The following is an 18239-nucleotide window of genomic DNA, read 5'->3' as shown; positions in this document are numbered from 1 at the left end:
CTAAGTCAGAACCGTCCAGAGTAGTGATGCTAGTCATGCCGCCAAGTGCGGGCAGTGAACGGTTTAAAAGCATGCATTTGGTTTTACTAGCATTTAAGAGTAGTTGGAGGCCAAGGAAGGAGTGTTGTATGGCATTGCAGCTCGTTTGGAGGTTAGTTAACACAGTGTCCAAAGAAGGACCAGATGAATACAAAATGGTGTCGCCTGCGCAGTGTAGCTATTCCTTACGGAGGGAATAGCTACACTGTTTGTATTCAACCATATTCCCAGTCATCTTGCCGTGGTTTCATTCTGACATCACCAGGCAGTCCATTAGTTAACAGGCCAATAACAGCAGTTTTTCCCCTCCCCACTCAGACCACTCCCAGACAGTCTGATCATTTCCCTTTGATAAGAAACGAATTGTTTATTGTTAATAATTTAATTAAACGATCACAGTAAGGGTTTTTCCGGTACCTTAGCCAGTAGTTCTGAAAGTAGCACTCACGAGCCAAAAGTGGTCCCCGAAAATTGCATACTACATCACATACAGTATGTGCACCATGTCATCGCGCTCTCTCGCTGCTGTGTACACGTAGCCGTTAAACCTGCCCTGCAACCTCATGGAATAACGCTAGCAGGCCTCTTGCAAGCTGTCAATCAAATGCGAGGGGCTGAAGCTCATTGGCTAGAACTTTAATTGCTAGGGGGGCTGGCCCACGTGGGGAGAAAATGTAGGAAAAATGGCGCAGCACAGCTTCAAGAAAACAGTCGCTTTCAAACTAGGGATTTCTTGGCTAATTGAGGTAAGACAGTAATTCTGCTCATAGATTATGCAGGTCTGAACACATCAGCCCAAAGTGTGAGGTTGAAAAAATACTTTCTTAGGTTGCCAAAGTACCAGAGGATGTCTAATTGTTAGCCATAAATGATTTGATATTGAGATAAAAATGGCTACATTGGACCTTTTTAAAGTTGCAAAATGCAGAAAAAGCTCCTCCATTTCCTGGTTGATAAAATTCTAATAATTCGCACTATATGTGACAAAACAAGCACTGAGTGTAGAGAGTCATTGTACCATCTAAACTGTTGTAAAATATATTTTCAATAACCAAAAATATAGTATTTTTCAGCTGTTTGAAGCTGTTGTACAAAACCCAAAGTAAAAGATGTAAAAACTAACCTTAAGAACGGGAAGCATAGAAATTGAGCACAGAACAGATCTACCACTTATTAGACTTGCTTTCAATGAGAATGACAGATCTATAACGCACATTTCTATGTGAATTTGGTCAGTTCGCCACAAAAAATAAGATACATATTGCAGCTTAAGAAAATTAACTTGCGAACTTTGAAAATAAAATGATCTTTGTCAATGAACTTTAGTTACCAACTTTGCAATATGAAGACTAATTCAATATTTTATTATTTTATTCTTATTTTGTTTTTCTTCTCTTTTCTCAGGAGAGCATTGTCTCTGTTCACCTCATAGTCACAGAACTGAAGTCCTTGATGCACACTGTGGCCGCTTCCCCGGGCCCTTCCAGCCAACCAGAGTCTACAAGCCTCTCCCAGGACCAGGAAATGTGTCAGTCAAACCAGGAAGTAGAGGAGAAAGATGCAAAGTCACAGCAGGAAGTGAATGCTGTCAAAGAGGAAGTGAAGGAAAAGCAAAAGAGATGGAAGCTGTCTCCCACTCTCCTCCCGTCCCTCTCTCTGGTGATTGGGCAATGGGCTCTGTGCGCCGCGTCACTCGACACCTGGAGCAACGAATGAGGCAGGAGCACGACTCCCCCGTCCCTCCCACCCTCCCACTGGTCCACCTCTGGAGGTAGTCAGACACGCATTGTGTCTGGATATCTTACAAGTGTAGCCGGATCTGGACAGTGAAACCATTTAAATCATCACAATCCGAATGTGGATAAGATCCGGGGACCTTGGATCCTCTCCTCCAATGAGCTTTGAGAAGAAGTGAGGAAACAACTACTGTAGTAATGATTTCTACAATAACAGCATAGATCAAGACCACTGGTCCAGCATAACATTGAACCAACAAGGTTGAAGTTGACCACTTTCCCTCTCCTTCTCAGGCTACCCAATCAGCTGCTTCCATCACTTTCTTCATCCAAACACCCACATCTTTCCATTGTGTTCCAGGAGCTTTTGATAAGCTACAATGGGGTACAGAGCCAGGGACGTCATACAAACTCATCTTAGTATCCGTCAGCCACACCAGCTGCTACGAAGTAGTCTTCACTGTATATCCCATTCGTGGTTATCTCAACTTTCTCTTTTGTTATGACCATCTCTGTTAGTATTCAGGGTCCTCTTCCCATGAGGGAACAACAGCAGTACAATGTAGATGTTAAGACACTTCCCAGTTAGCATGCAACGTGGAAGAGAGGGATTGCTTTCTCAGCATCCCCCTCAACATGTTGATAATTCAGTGGCCAAGCATAGTAACATTTCATCAGGCACTGGAAGAATCAATTTTCTCTCGATCCCAATGATAATCATTCTTCAGTACAGCCAGAAGATACATTCATTTTACAGCTCAACTCTCTTCCTAATAAATTTACTGGGCAGGCAGAGGAGTATAGGAATCGGGGACGGCCACTCTCCTTGGCCTACTCCTGCTCCAGGACAGTGTCTTGAGAAATGCCCTAACTTTCCACAGTTGTAGCAGCACCAGTCTCTCCCTCCGTCAGCTCCAGCAGGGGCCCATCGGCCTCTGTCTCTTTGGTTTCCCCGGTTACCACCATTTCGTCTATGTCCTCTTTCTCCACCAGAGTAGTACATCAGCTGTCTTTCTGTCCTTAGTTTCATTTTCCTTCAACTGTCTTTCCGGATGGGTGATATATGGCTTTACATCAGGCAGTGGTTTTGTTTCCCATGCAATACCAAATTGTTACAGCTGTCTTCAGATCTTGTGTCAGGCCTGTCACCACATCATGGCACAATAGGCTGCTGTATGAGTCTTGTTAAGGTGTCAGGCCTGAGTGTTGGAGGAAGACTGTCTCTACTCTTTCCATGTAGTCACTCAATTTTTCATCAGTTCTCTGTTTGGTGGAATGGTTTTTCTGCCAGTCTGTGTGTTTGGGGAAAGCAGCTTTTTATAGCAATCAACTGCATCCAGCTGTTCACCACAATTAGCCGCTAGTACATCTCAGTCTCGCGTGTTTATAGTCCTTCCATTTACATTTCAGGCAGCGGTGGAGCATTTCTTCAATTTCTCTGGTGGTTGAGTTGTACATGGAGATTTGCTTATCTCTCTGTTTGTTTGTTTGCTCCGGTTCTTGTCTTGGCTGGTTGCTTTCTGTCTTCAGCTCCAGCACCTTCTGCAGCTCCTCCAACAGCTCCTTATCCCAGATGGTGGTAGGGTACCATCTCCGTCTGCTGGTGGGGGATCTGGCAGTGGCGGATACAAGGGGCGGATACAAGGGGCGGATACAAGGGGCGGAAACAAGGGGCGGATACAAGGGGCGGATACAAGGGGAGCCCATGAAAGGGTTACCCTTGGGGAAAGGCCAGCCAGGCTTCTTTTTCTTTTGTCCTTCTTCCTCGTCTCTGGTTCCACTTGCTCTACCATCAGTCCTCTTACAGCTTTATCCTTTGCATTTTCTGCTTCTCTCTCCCACTTCCTGAAATCATCCCACTTTTAACTTTCTTGTATTTTCTTTCTTTACTTTCAAGTTGGCCTTTCTCAGACTCAGACTGTGCTCAGTGTCCCATCAGCAGGGAAATCTCCATCTGTCCATCTTGTCCAGTCTTCTGTTTGGTCCTGTTCCCCGCTACCAATTTTTTTTGCCATTACTCTACACAACACTTTTGGTTCCCAGCACGGATCCTCCATCCTACTCTTACTATTTCCCATATTTAAAAATGTATGTAGTTCTGTTCTTGTCTATTGATGTTCTGTATTATGTCATTCTGTATTATGTTTTGTGTGGACCCCAGGAAGAGTAGCTGCTGCTTTTGCAACAGCTCATGGGGATCCTAATAAAATACCAAATACCTAACCCTTTGTTGAACATTAAAAAAAATCCAGCTCAACACGTCATCTAACACAACTCTCACACCGGGGCTAAACCCCTGTTCAGTCAATTAGTCAATCACACAATACTCACATTCACTTAGTACTATTCCCAAACACACTCAGTAATCTCCCGTATTACTCCTTATGTATCTTCAACGATTCTCTTGCTGCTACATCCTATACATATAACATAACACCTGGTGCTAATACCAGTGGTTCTCAGACCACGTAGACAACTGCCCTTCTTCTAAGACTAATGGTAACTTTTTTTTAATTTTTATTTATTTTTATTTTTAATACAAACTAATTAAAATTGACTTACTGAAAATCAAAGGTTCGCGGTTTATGTATATTCCCCCAGGCAGCTCACAGTAAAAGTCTGGTCTGGGCGAGTCCACGTCGTCTTTAGTCAGACGGGAATTTCCCTCACGCCTTCACACGGAATGCTCCACCGGTATTCCCTCGCAGATCTTCACTGGGATGCTCCGGAGGTGGAATCACTGATATTTTTCGTGATGGAAATTCAACTCCAGAGACACCTGAAGTCAATATTAAATGAATCACTCTTTATTATCAGTAAACTGGAGAGGTTTCAACAAACACACATACAAAGTACAAGGCTGCCACAAGCTCCACCAGGGTTGTCCCTTCAGTCCTCTTATACTGCTACATAGGCATGGTTCAATGGGTTGGTTCCTGCATGTGACTGGCTGTTATCGCGTGGGCTCAGTTTCACAAGAAACTGAGCAATGTCTCCTATATTAACTTCCAGAACATATTCTGGGCGTTCTGCCAATTGGTCTGAGGAGGTCACAGTCACCTGCATTGACCAAGATTAGAGTGAGAGAAGACGCATACTGTTTACAATTCAAGGGTATCTCTTCAGACTATAACATTTTCCCTTTACAGGTTTTACATGGAACCAAAAGGGTTCTTCAACTGGTTTTCCTATGGGGACAGCTGAATAACCCTTCTAGGTTCTAGGTAGAGTGTTGGCCCTACACATATTATTATAACTACTGTACAATATGAAAATAAGACACAACCATTTGAGGTGTAGTATACATATTACTGGTAACTAACGGACTTGGTTGTCATCATATTGCACACATTTCTACAATTCAATCCAAACATTTTCAAGCAAGTTATGGTCTTGGAATTTTGTTGGACTTAACCTTATGCAGCTTTTAACTGTCTTTTGTTAACTAAATAACCTGTTTGTCATTAGCAGGAGAGAACCCAACCTCTTCCTCTAAAAGCGAGAAGAGTTGTTCTGCAACGTTAGAGCCAGACGTGGACCAGACCAAACCAGAGAAACCATATGACTGCTCCCAGTGTGGAAAACAATTTCCCCTACAGTCAAACCTAAAAAGACATTTTAGAATTCATACAGAAAAGAAACCTCATGCCTGTGCTCAGTGTGAAAAGAGTTTCTCCCAAGCAACATCCCTGAAAGTACATGTGAGAATTCATACAGGAGAAAAATCCTACCACTGTTCTGACTGTGGTAAACACTTAACCACACCTGCAAGCTTGGAAATTCACCATAGAATACATACAGGAGAGAAACCCTATTGTTGCACCCAATGTGGAAAGCACTTCTCTCAATCTGGAAACCTGAAACAACATGAAAGGATACATACAGGAGCGAAGCCCTATAACTGCCCTGACTGTGGGAAAAATTTCTCACATGTAAGTCATATGAAGCAACACCAGCGGGTGCACACTGGAGACAAACCTTACCACTGCTCTGACTGCGAGAAGAGTTTCAATCATGCCAACCACATGAAAACCCATCAGTTAACTCACAGTGAACAGAAACCCCATGTTTGCTCTGTGTGTGGAAGAGCCTTTAAAAGAGCAGATGGTTTAATAGAACACCAACTTATACACAGCTCAGTGAAGCGTCACTGCTGTTCCCAATGTAGCAAGGCCTTCTTTAGAGCTAAGTGTTTAGCAAGGCATCAGAGACTGAGTCACATTGGAGAGAAACCTTACCAATGCCCCCAGTGTGGGAAGAGATGTGCCACTTCATCGGACATGAAAAAACACATACGGGTTCACACTGGAGAGAAGCCTTACCACTGCGCCAAGTGTGGGAGGGGGTTCGCACAGTCAAGCACCCTAAAGCAACATCAGCGCAGCATGCAAGACAGAACACACCAGAAAGATGAGTGTGAGAAACCTTTTAAAAACGTTGATGACCGTTTCCTACTACAACACACTGACTAGAGTATTTGGTTAAGGCCCAGTTCTGTGACATTTTAGAGACGCGTGCAAACGCCCGCTCACACACTCATGAAGAAGTTTCACTTTCACACGGAGAACAAAGACTAATGAACATTGAGAGGGGATTGATTTAATTTTATTATTTTATTAGTCTCCAATTCATTTAAGGTTAAATACAGTACCAGTCAAAAGTTTGAACACACCTACTCATTCAAGGGTTTTTCTTTATTTTACTATTTTCTAGTAAGAATTTTTTTTTCATTGTAGAATAATAGTGAAGACATCAAAATAATACATATGGAATCATGTAGTAACCAAAAAAGTGTCAAATATATTTTATTTTCGATATTCTTCAAAGTAGCCACCCTTTTCGGTGATGACGGCTTTGTACACTCTTGGCATTCTCTCAACCAGCTTCACCTGGAATGCATTTCAATTAACAGGTGTGCCTTCTTAAAAGTTAATTTGTGGAATTTCTTTCATAGTTTTGATGTCTCACTGTTATTCTGCAATGTAAACAATAAAGAAACCTGCAACGAGTAGGTGTGTCCAAACTTTTGACTGGTACTGTATGTTGAATGTTAAAGGTTGGAAATGGGGAAATATACAGTGGAAGATATTATTGAAGGGTGATTTAGAGTCATGCAGTAAAAGGGTTAACAATGTTATGTTTTCTTTAAGGTACAATGCATATAGATTTTGTTAAGCTTAATGGAACAAGGCTTTAGCAGGTTGATAATGAAACATTGCAATGATGAAATGGTTAAGTTTGTGGATGTTTAAGAGGTAATAAGTTGAGTTGGAGTAAATAACTTTTAAAACATGAAAGTTTAATAAAGTACATTAATGATGCTAGCTTGATCTGGAAAGCCCCAGGTCAGAGCTGTTAGGGGGGGAAAGCGGATGGACGCCCTGCTTAGGTGAGGGGGGGAATAGTAGGAGTTAAGGGGGCTGAAAAATCACCTTTTTGAACAAGGGTTGTTAACATTAGGTGTTAACCACTGGATGCATCATTGGGGTAGGTGTTCACCACAATGAGATAGCAGAAAGGAAAAATGGAGATTATAAAAGAGCCATGGCTTTTGGGAGAGGGAAACTCTCTGAGCTTGCAGGGAAGAACCTGTCGACTACTGGAAGAAGATTTTAGCTGTAGCTTTTTAGCTTAAAATATATATTTTATTATACTCAGTTAAAGTACAATTCTAGGAGGAACCCCATTGATAGAAGTGTGTTAAAGTAGTTAATAGTTTTTAGACGCCGTCTGAGGGACTGGTAATCCTGAGGGGGAGACAAAAAACTGTTTACAGAGTTGTAGAAGACAATAAACCTTTTTTCTTGCTTATTAAATATTGTGCTTTTCATAATTGTAATAGACAAAAAATATTGTATTGGCACACCCCATTAAGGGTTTAGTTAAGGCTGCTGAAGGTGTCTATCAATTAAATTCACGTTTGTTGTTTGCCTTTCATTGATTGGTGATATTGATTTGTGATTGATTGATCTGGGATTTTTTTTATGCCTGTTTCTGGAATTTTGAATAAACCTGATTTAATTGTTCTGAAACCCTGTGTCATCAAATAATCATGTGCATGTCGTTTTACTCTGGGTTTATGAAATAGATTTAATTGAGGATCTCTAACTAATTTTCTTGGTTAATCATTTAACTGGGAACCTGAGTAGCTGGTATAATGGAACCTGGGACCCGAACTATAGGTACTGAGTGCATTGGTAGGAGTTGTTAGATGGGTGATTCTGGGCTAAGCCAACCCAGTCTATAGTGGCCACTCTGTGATAGTGCTCTATGGCAGAAGTTCTAGCCTGAACGTTCCTGAAGTGGCGCCGTGTTATAGAGGGGGGTCGAGGCAGCATTGGCACTAGGCTCTGAGGATAGCCCACTCTACTGTAAGACCCTTACTGTTGAGCTTGAGGAACAGTCCCTAGCTGTAGACTAGCTCAGTGGCAAAGCAGAGCAGCATCTATCAGACCTGTAGGGGTTAACGACAAGGAATAACCGGACTGCGATTGGGTAGGCATGGTTGAGTGGTTAATCTTTTAGAGGTGGTATTTAAAATGAAGCCTCATTCAGTATCTGCTCCAACTCTTGGTTAACTGTCTTGTAGATAGTTGGTGCGTCATTAAAATTAAGCCTCATTTAGTAGCTGTTCCAACTCTGGGATTACTTTCTTATCTCCAATTACTCTCTAAAACATACACCAGCTCTCTGTCTGGACAATTCATGGTATTTGCAATAGATTCCCTGGTTTACACAAAATCCCGTCTGGATGATTCCCGGAATCAGGAGGGATTGATTTCCAGCAAGGAGAAAAAATATGTGATTGATTATTCTCTCTCTTATTAATCCAAACAACATAAATTAATTCATCTCTAATTGGCCCAAGGGAGGGGGGAGGAGCTGACTATTGATTATTAAATAACAACAGTGATCATGATGCTAAAAATAAATAGTTTTCATGGGACTCTTTTAAACAGGACATTCTTTTCAGCCAAAACAATACATATTTATGCCGGGTAAAGTTATGTGGACGATATTGTGGTTCAGTGGCAGAGCCCCACCTGTTTTGAGTCCCACTGTTTAGCTAAAACAAAATCTTACTTTTTCCTGTTTTGCATGTTATTTTGGCATTAATACGTGCCACGTCAGTTTGCAAACCATGTAAAAAATTAAAAAAAAAAAAAAATCATTGAGTTAATAAAGCTATATACAAACATGGTCTCATTTTTTTTCTTGAGGAAGGCAGCTCCAAAATGCAGGTGTTTCAGCCTAGCTCTGTGCTTTCTGTAGTTGTGGGGCAGCCAGGGGAAAATACAGAGTGTAGGGGTTGGTCATGTTTTCTAGTTGCGCCGTGATTGGCTCAGTGTTCTGTCACTCATGGGGACACTACGTCACTGTAAAATCTACGGGTAGAACTCGAACATTCAAGCTCCTTGGGTGCTGCCATAGACTTACATTGGATGTACCCATCCAAGAAGGCTAAAGGTCATTGGCCACAGATACAATTACGTCAAATCACGTTATATCTACCGTAGCTTTGATTGGACTGATCATGTCACCATCATACTTTCAAAATCTTAGCTAACAAGCTAGACAAGTAGTCATTTTCATGAATCAAAGTCCATAATCTACTGGCAAATACTTTTCAATCCTTGTCATATGAAGAGAAATTATAGATGAAACGTATCGCTACTGATCGGACATGACACAACAAGTTGGAAATCGCAAATTCAACAATGAGTGCTGAGGCGTGACTGCAGCCTCGGGTTTGATCCCAGGCTGTGTCATTGCCAGCCGTCACCGAGAGACCCATTTGGACCTACGTCGTCTGGGTTAGGGGAGGGTTTGGCCGGCCCGGGATTTCCTTGTGGCGGGCCGGGCACCTGCAAGCTGACTTTGGTCGTCAGTTCGACTGTGTTTCCTCTGACACATTGGTGCGGCTGGCTTCCACGTTAAGCGAGCAATGTGTCAAGAAGCAGTGCGGCTTAGCTCTCGACCTTTGCAGAGTCTGTAAGGGAGTTGCCGCAAGATCGTAACTTTTGGCCCATGGCGTTGCATGTGTCCTGTCTTTACTATGGATTAAATGATATGACATGCTATTTTATCAAATCAATTCTCTGTAATTAATTTGACCTGATTAAACTAATCATGTAAATGTAATTAACTAGGAAGTCGGCACCACGGAATAATGTTTATAGAGCTGTTGTCTTCCGAATAAACTCTTAAAGACCTGGTAATCTTTTATATCAATAGCAGTCAATTATTAATCGTCACCTTATTCAGTCTCATCTGAACGTCGTAAAATAAGTCATCTTCGTGAACCCTGGCTAACAAGATGAATCAGCAATACAAAATTTGGTTTAATTATTTATTTACTAAATACCTAAATAATCACACAGAATTACATATACACAGGATGGAACATGTATTGTTTGCTAATTATGTCATAAAAGAAAACATCCCTAGTGGACGAAACCGATATGACGGCTGGTTGCACAAAGCAAGATGGTTGGGTTTGAATGAAAGAGCTGGAAGACTGAGGAACAAAAGGATTGTGTCTCTATCGGACCTTATGAAGCTATACTATCGTAAATACAGAATCTTAGGCATTCTAAATAACCGCCCATTCGGAAAAGGAAAATGCAAGAAATATATTTACTCTGAGCTGAGCTGCGCTTCGATAGATTGGTTGAAGATGGAAGGCTGGGTTGCCCAGAATATTTCTGAGCGGATACGTTGTAGTCTGTCGTCGTGTGGTAGAACAGGTACGTTGTAGTACCCTGCCGTTCTGAAGAGATTGTCCGTCCTTTCCTAGGCCCGCATGTTTACAGCTGTTGCTGATAACTCGACGTCTGGGATGTATCACTTCTTTAGTGAATAAGAGTTCAAAGTTCATACCAAGTTGCCATACTCAACTCATGCTATATTCTGGCTGGTGTAGTCAAAATTCATCCTTCCAGCGTGGCAATCGTCACCTCCATGTTGAAATTCGCCCTTTTAAACGTATGGACATCAGTCCTCAACGTCATCGGGAACACAATGTTAATTTCGTTAGGTTGTAGCAGAGCTCACGCTGAGGTTGGCTTAGTCCGCCGTGAATTGGGTCACAGGAGCTCTTATAGAAATGTAGAAAAGGGGTTGGTTCATCATTCCCAACCAATGCCTATTCACGTGTGCGTGGCCACTGATTGAGCATATTTTACTTATGAAACAATTCTCTAATTTTAAAAACAAAAATTAAATTTCATCTTTTCACAAATAGTTTCATATTTAAACATTTCAATTGCACAACAATTCCATGTGAATCTGATAACTAAAATGTGTAGACTTTCCAAGATACAGTTTGTCGTCCTATCATCAGTAATCATGTCTCAGACGACAACTGATCTGACATCATATTCTTTAAGTACTAACGGATACTTTCAACTGGTTGGATTACCGAAATATGGTTCCGTTCCCAACCTTTTGATGTTACCAGACTCTCTCTATGTTAACAAAGGGCTTTCCAGGAGTCCATTCTGTAGAGAGAGAAAAAAGTAGTACATCCGGTGACGTGAACAGGTCAGGGTTCCAAAGCCGCAGGCAGAACAGTTGAAACTGGTGCAGCAGCACGACCAGGTGGACTGGGGACAGCAAGGAGTCATCAGGCCAGGTAGTCCTGATGCACGGTCTCAGGTCCTCCGGGAGGGGATGGAGAGAATTACAGAAAGCATACTTAAATTCACACAGGACACCGGATAAGACAGGAGAAATACTCCAGATATAACATACTCACCCTAGCCCCCCGACATAAACTACTGCAGCATAATTACTGGAGGCTAAGACAGGAGGGGTCTAGAGCACACAAGAAGGACCGCTGCGCCACCTTCCTGTTCAATTGGGCACAGCACAACAAGGTGAGTCCAAAAATGTCTTGTATGCTGTTGCATATATTACGGAATATGCCAGGGAGAGATGTATACTGTAGCTAAGAAAGTAATACTAAGTGTATGTGGTGTAGTAAGCTGTTAGTAGCCCATGTGCCTCTCCCTAATAATTTGGTCCCCCCCCTCATAACTTAGCCTACTGTTCTGACTTGGTGGTGCACATGAAATGTAATCATCAAATATTGAAAGAGCTTTCATTGTGTGCTTATATACCGCCTTTATTTATCTGACGGTTCTGACTTGGTGTACAGTAGAGAATACTGTAAGAACGGCCCATGTTTTGAATTCTGTCGCTGTACATTTCAAAAGTGCTGAACAATTAGGTATATTGACTACGTCCGTCCTAGTTCGGATTGCCTCTTATCTGCTCGTCGTTACCTTATTCCATAGTTTGTACTTCTCAATTGTCAGTAGAAACCACTTTTTTCTTGAAGCAAGTCAGCCATATCATCTCTTTTTATAAAAAAATGCAGTAAAAGAGGCTGTATGAACTGTTTTGCTGCCAGACAAGGCTCCGCTGATAGCCAGGTGTAGAAGTGGTAAGGATTCACACCATGTTGCTGAAAATAATTCTCTGCTATTGGGACAGCTTTATGTAGGCCCTAACAGTTTGTAGGCACCGTTTGTCACCGTTATAGTGCAACTAATGTGTCGTGTAGCAGCTTTGCTGGCATGCATAAAAAAAACTCCTCAGTAAAAGGCACATGACAGCCCGCTTGGAGTTTGCAAAAAGGCACCTTAGGACTCTTAGACCATTAGAAACAAGATTCTCCAGTCTGATGAAACCAAGATTGAACTCTTTAACCTGAATACTAAGTGTTGCGTCTGGAGGAATCCTGGCACTATCCCTACAGTGAAGCGTGGTGGAGGTAGCATCATCATGCTGTGGGGATGTTTTTCAGCGGCAGGGACTGGGAGACTAGTCAGGATCGAGGGAAAGATGAACGGAGCAAAGTAGAGATAGTCTTGATGAAAACCTGCTCAGGACCTCAGACTGGGGCGAAGGTTCACCTTCCAACAGGACAACGACCCTAACCTCACTGCCAAGACAATGGTGGAGTGGGTTTGGGACAAGTCTCTGAATGTCCAACAATTTAATCCTGAAACTACATGAAATAATTCATACAGGAGAGAAACCTTGTAACTGCCCTGACTGTGGTAAGAGTTTCTCACAGTTAGACAGCATGAAACAAAACCAGCGGATACACACTGGAGAGAAACCTTACCACTGCTTAGACTGTGGCAAAGACTTTACATCATCTGGAAAATTGGAAACGCACCAAAGAATACTGTACATACAGGAGAGAAATCCTATCCTTGCACACAATGTGGAAAGAGTTTATCTCAATCTGGAAACCTAAAACTACATGAAAATATACATTCTGGAGAGAAGCCAAATAACTGCCCTGACCGTGGGAAGAATTTCTCACATTTAAGTCCATGAAGAAACACCAGTGGGTACACACTGGAGAGAAACCACACTACTGCTCAGACTGCGGGTAAAGCTTCTCTTTGTCAAGAGATTTCATCATTCACCAGAAGATTCCCACTGGAGAGAAACCATATGAATACGCTCAATGTGGGAAGAGATGCATCACTTCATCGGATATGATAAAACATGTGAATTCACAGTGGAGAGAAGCCTTACCACTGTGCCAAGTGTGGAATATGTTTCCTTCTATGTTTGTTTCTGTAATAAGTCTCACAGGTAGATAGGTGGTGCATAATTAAAATGTATATGAAGCAGCTCTCTCTCTCTCTCTGGACAGAGACCTTCCCATTATATGCAGTGTAGAGCACCAGCTCTCTCTCTCTCTGGACAGAGACCTTCCCATTTACATCCAGTGTGGAGAGGGTTCTCCATTCTTGTGCTTTGTATGATGTGTTAAATTGTATTTCTGGTGCAATGTTTTTTGTTTTTATTAATAATTGGGACTGTTTAACCTTCAATTATACGAATGTTTCAACATTTGCTGGTCCTCGACCATAACCTGTTATCTATAAGGTAACATCTAATTTACAGGCAAAACTGAGTGAGAGCAACTATTTATCATCATCATCATCATTGTTATTGTCATATAATCATCATCAAATGTAAGATGACATCCTACATTTGATGTTATTTTAGCTAAATAATGATGTTAAATAAACCTGAATCTGATTTGAACAGAACTTGCCATCCTTCCAATGAACATCAACCATATTGTATTTAAATTGTTTTGAAGGATGAAATCTCTTGAGATGCACCATCTTGTTTTTAAGGGGTCTATACAGTATATTAACCGCTATCATTCAGACAATGGAGGGCCCCTGCTTTCTGGACAGAGAATGGAGGGCCCCTGCTTTCTGGACAGAGAATGGAGGGCCCCTGCTTTCTGGACAGAGAATGGATGGGCCCCTGCTTCTGGACAGAGAATGGAGGCCCCCCTGCCTTCTGGAACAGACAAGTGAGGGACTCCTGCTTTCTGGACAGAGAATGGAAGGCCCTGCCTTTCTGGACAGACAAGTGAGGACCCTGCTTTCTGGACAGGAGAATGGAGGGCCCCTGCTTTCTGGACAGAGAATGGAGGGCCCCCTGCTTTCTGACAGAGAATGGAGGGGCCCTGCTTCTGGACAGAGAATGGAGGGCCCCTGCTTTCTGGACAGAAATGGGAGGCCCCTGCTTTCTGGACAGACAATGGAGGGACCCTGCTTTCTGGACAGACAATGGAGGGACCCTGCTTTCTGGACAGAACATGGAGGACCCTGCTTTTGACAGACAATGGAGGGCCCTGCTTTCTGGACAGACAATGGAGGGCCCTGCTTTCTGAACAGACATGGAGGGACCCTGCCTTTCTGAACAGACAATGGAGGACCCTAGCTTTCTGGACAGACAATGAGGGGACCCTGCTTTCTGGACAGACAACGGAGGAGCCCTGCTTTCCTGGACAGACAATGGAGGGACCCTGCTTTCTGGACAGACAATGGAGGGCCCCTGCTTTCTGGACAGACAATGGAGGGCCCCTGCTTTCTGGACTGACAATGGAGGGCCCCTGCTTTCTGAACAGAGAACGGAGGGCCCCTACTTTCTGGACAGACAATGGAGGGCCCCTGCTTTCTGGACAGACAATGGAGGGCCCCTGCTTTCTGGACAGAGAAAGGAGGGCCCCTGCTTTCTGGAATCACTAGTCAGGGTGACACACACCTGTGCTGTGACAGCATTATATCAGGCATACCAGTCAAGTACCTGTCCTGAGAGGTATTTGTGCGATGGTGACATCACTTCACCTTCTAATAATGGCATGCATCTTACTAAGCTGGAAACATCCACACAATAGGCCTTTGTCTTTCTTGCATGAGGGAGGAGCAAACCGAGGAGGGAGATTCTGAGAAAAACACATGAGCTGCGTTTGTATATGATGTCACTAGCGTTACTTCGGCATTTAAAGGTTGACCTATCAGATCTGTATCACATCCGGCAGTGATTTGGCAGTCCCATAAGGCGGCGCACAATTGTCCCAGCGTCGTCCAGGCTTTGCCGGGGTAGGCCATCATTGTAAATAAGAATTTGTTCTTAACTGACTAGCCTAGTTAAATAAAGGTTAAATTCAATTGTAAAAAAAATTATATCAAAGACAATGGCCACTTCATGATAATATTTCAATTAAAATGTCTTCCTAGCCAACATTTTCCAAAAGTGTACAGTGTCCCCACACATGTACAGTACTTGTCAGCATATAACCAGAACCACATGGGCTCTATACAGTACAGCAACAGACAATGGAGGGCCCCTGCTTTCTGAACAGACAATGGAGGGACCCTACTTTCTGGACAGACAATGGAGGGCCCCTGCTTTCTGGACAGACAATGGAGGGCCCCTGCTTTCTGAACAGAGAATGGAGGGACCCTACTTTCTGGACAGACAATGGAGGGACCCTGCTTTCCAGAATAACTCATCAGGGTTCCTATGCTGACAGTATTATATCAATCGACTGTTTGGAGTGATGTCTGTCAAAAAAGACACACCTACTTCAGAGTGACAATTCTATTATAACTTGACTTTCTGGTCACCATCGCACATTTGGATCCATTGCATACATCTTACTAAGCTGGAAATGTCCACACAACTCTGTCTCTGCAGAATTAGACTGCAGAATTTGGAAAAGACAATTTGATGTTCTGAATATTTATTTTTAAAAGCTGCATGCCTTATTTATTTTTTTATAAATCTTGAATATTAAAACATACAATCTACCTGCAGTGAACAGCTCAACATTTCCATTGCGTTACATTCAGTCATCAAACGGACTCTCATCCAGAGCGACCCACAGAAGCAGTCAGGATCAACGCCCCGCCCAAAGGCACGTCAACAGATCTCCCACCAAGTCAAAACAAGGACCTGAACCAGCAACCAATCGGCCACCGGCCACCGGCCCAAGCTCCCAACCATCCAAGATCCCCCCACAGTTCACCGAGATCTGCCCCTCAACCATCCAACTTGATCTGCACCCGGTAAAGTTAAATATTTTCACAGGACAGCATCTTGCTTGATGCTGGCTTTGACAGAGCTCACGCCATCTGTGAGTGAGTTTCCGCCCGTCCACGAACCTCTCCCCATCAAAGTGGTACTCTTCATTGAACAGGTGACGGAAGTCAACTCCTGCATTTCTCCAGGTGACATCTGATATGGCACTCTTAGCAGACCCCGATAAGGAGCAGGCTAGAGACAGAGCCTCTACAGTCAGGGTCCGGGCTACAAACACACACAGGTGTACATAAACTATATTCTACTATACTATATACTGTACTACATTAGAAAACACACACCAATACTTTCTTTACTATGACAAAGTATAAATATAAAACAGTGGCTGTACATGAATCTGAGATAGTCCTTTTATTTTAAATGGAATAAAATAGAGATGTTGTGCGACTGGCCCATGTCAGGTRGGTGATTCTAGCATGTATTGAGTCAGGGGGTTGAATACTTTTCTAATCAATATATATTAGTGTTTTATTTACCCTTAATTTAAAACAAATATAATAATTTTTCTTCCACTTTGATATTACAGAGTTTTTTTGCGTAAATCAAAAAAAGACATATCCATTTTAAAGCCACTTTGTAACACAACAAAATGTGAACAAAGTCAAGGGATGTGAATACTTTCTGAAGGTACTATATATGTATACAGTATATATATATATATATATATATATATAATTATAATATGAATATTATAATACAGTAGTGTTCTGTACATTCATCCAAAAAAAGAACAATGTCAGACTAATCCAGAAAGTGCAAAACATATTTCTGCAGTTAGGTCTTTGGTTTTAAATCACTAAATTGTAATAAAAATCCTGTTTTCTGCCTTGTGTTCGTTAGGTAACCGTTCACCATCAGATCTTTAGTGGTTTTATGTTCTGATTTAGAAGGAAATAACATTTGTAACATCAACTGGACCAAGATAGAACTTTTACAACTGTCTGACAACTTCTAATTATTTTATACATCAGATACAATAWATTCACTGTTCCTCAATAGAGTTTAAAATTACACACAGAATTAGAATATGAGCCCATTGTCACGGGTGTCGTTGGAAGTAGACCAAAGTGCAGCGTGGTGAGTGTACATTTTATTTTATTTTAAAATGTCGTCAACAAAACAAGAAACAACCTTGAAGCTTACAGGGCTAAGTGCCACAAACAAAGTCAACTACCCACACTGACAGGAGGGAAAAAGGGCTGCCTAAGTATGGTTCCCAATCAGAGACAACGATAGACAGCTGTCCCTGATTGAGAACCATACCCGGCCAAAACATAGAAATAAAGAATCATAGAAAACAAAACATAGAATGCCCACCCCACATCACACCCTGACCTAACCAAATAGAGAAATAAAACGTCTCTCTAAGGTCAGGGTGTGACACCCATTTAAACTGTAAATATTAGCAAAATGTAAAATCCATTTATACACTGAAGTAGTGTTAACAAGCTTTAATTTGTGCAGCAAAGTATACCTTCCAAATGTGTTCCAATCAGTCAATATYCGTTTCCAAGGACACCTGAGCTGTCACACCGAGACCCCACACAGAGCTCTTATCCTTTTATTTCCAGCCTTCATAACTACTGCCCACACAGTTATTAACCAATAGCACATTTTACTACAAAGATTAACAAACAGACCAGTGCCTACCTCGTTATGCCACAGGATCAGAAGTGTGTCTCCTATGAAGAGATCTGATTCACACAGATGATGGGTCTCTTTATACAACACAACAAGGAAGTGCCGTGCCAACATGATCTACAGGAAACCTTTCACTGTTGTCACCTGTTGCATAATATCGATATTGGCATGATATCAGTGGAAATATCTTTGTTTTCATTGTTCTGATTCCTGTCGTAGCTGAATCAGAATTAGTTAGGTAACATAGATAAACAAGATGTTTTATTTATTTTCTACTTGTCATTAGAATGTCTTCTTTTGGACTATAGTGTTGGCAGTTGCATTTTCCTTTCTCCTCTAGGGAAAAGTCACTTGGGGCCCAGAGAGGGGAGAGGTCAGGCTTGTCTTTTA

The 18239-nt window shown here is 42.1% G+C and overlaps 1 pseudogene; it reads left to right on the top strand.

Annotated features, from left to right (window-relative positions):
* The first annotated feature begins 1751 nt into the window (after positions 1 to 1751).
* Positions 1752 to 13379, top strand: LOC139024384 (zinc finger protein 271-like; annotated as a pseudogene).
* Positions 13380 to 18239: the final 4860 nt, after the last annotated feature.

This window comes from Salvelinus sp. IW2-2015, unplaced genomic scaffold (assembly GCF_002910315.2).
Source record: "Salvelinus sp. IW2-2015 unplaced genomic scaffold, ASM291031v2 Un_scaffold1447, whole genome shotgun sequence".
Classification (NCBI taxonomy): Eukaryota; Metazoa; Chordata; class Actinopteri; order Salmoniformes; family Salmonidae; genus Salvelinus; species Salvelinus sp. IW2-2015.
This window is presented reverse-complemented; position numbering and strand designations above follow the sequence as displayed.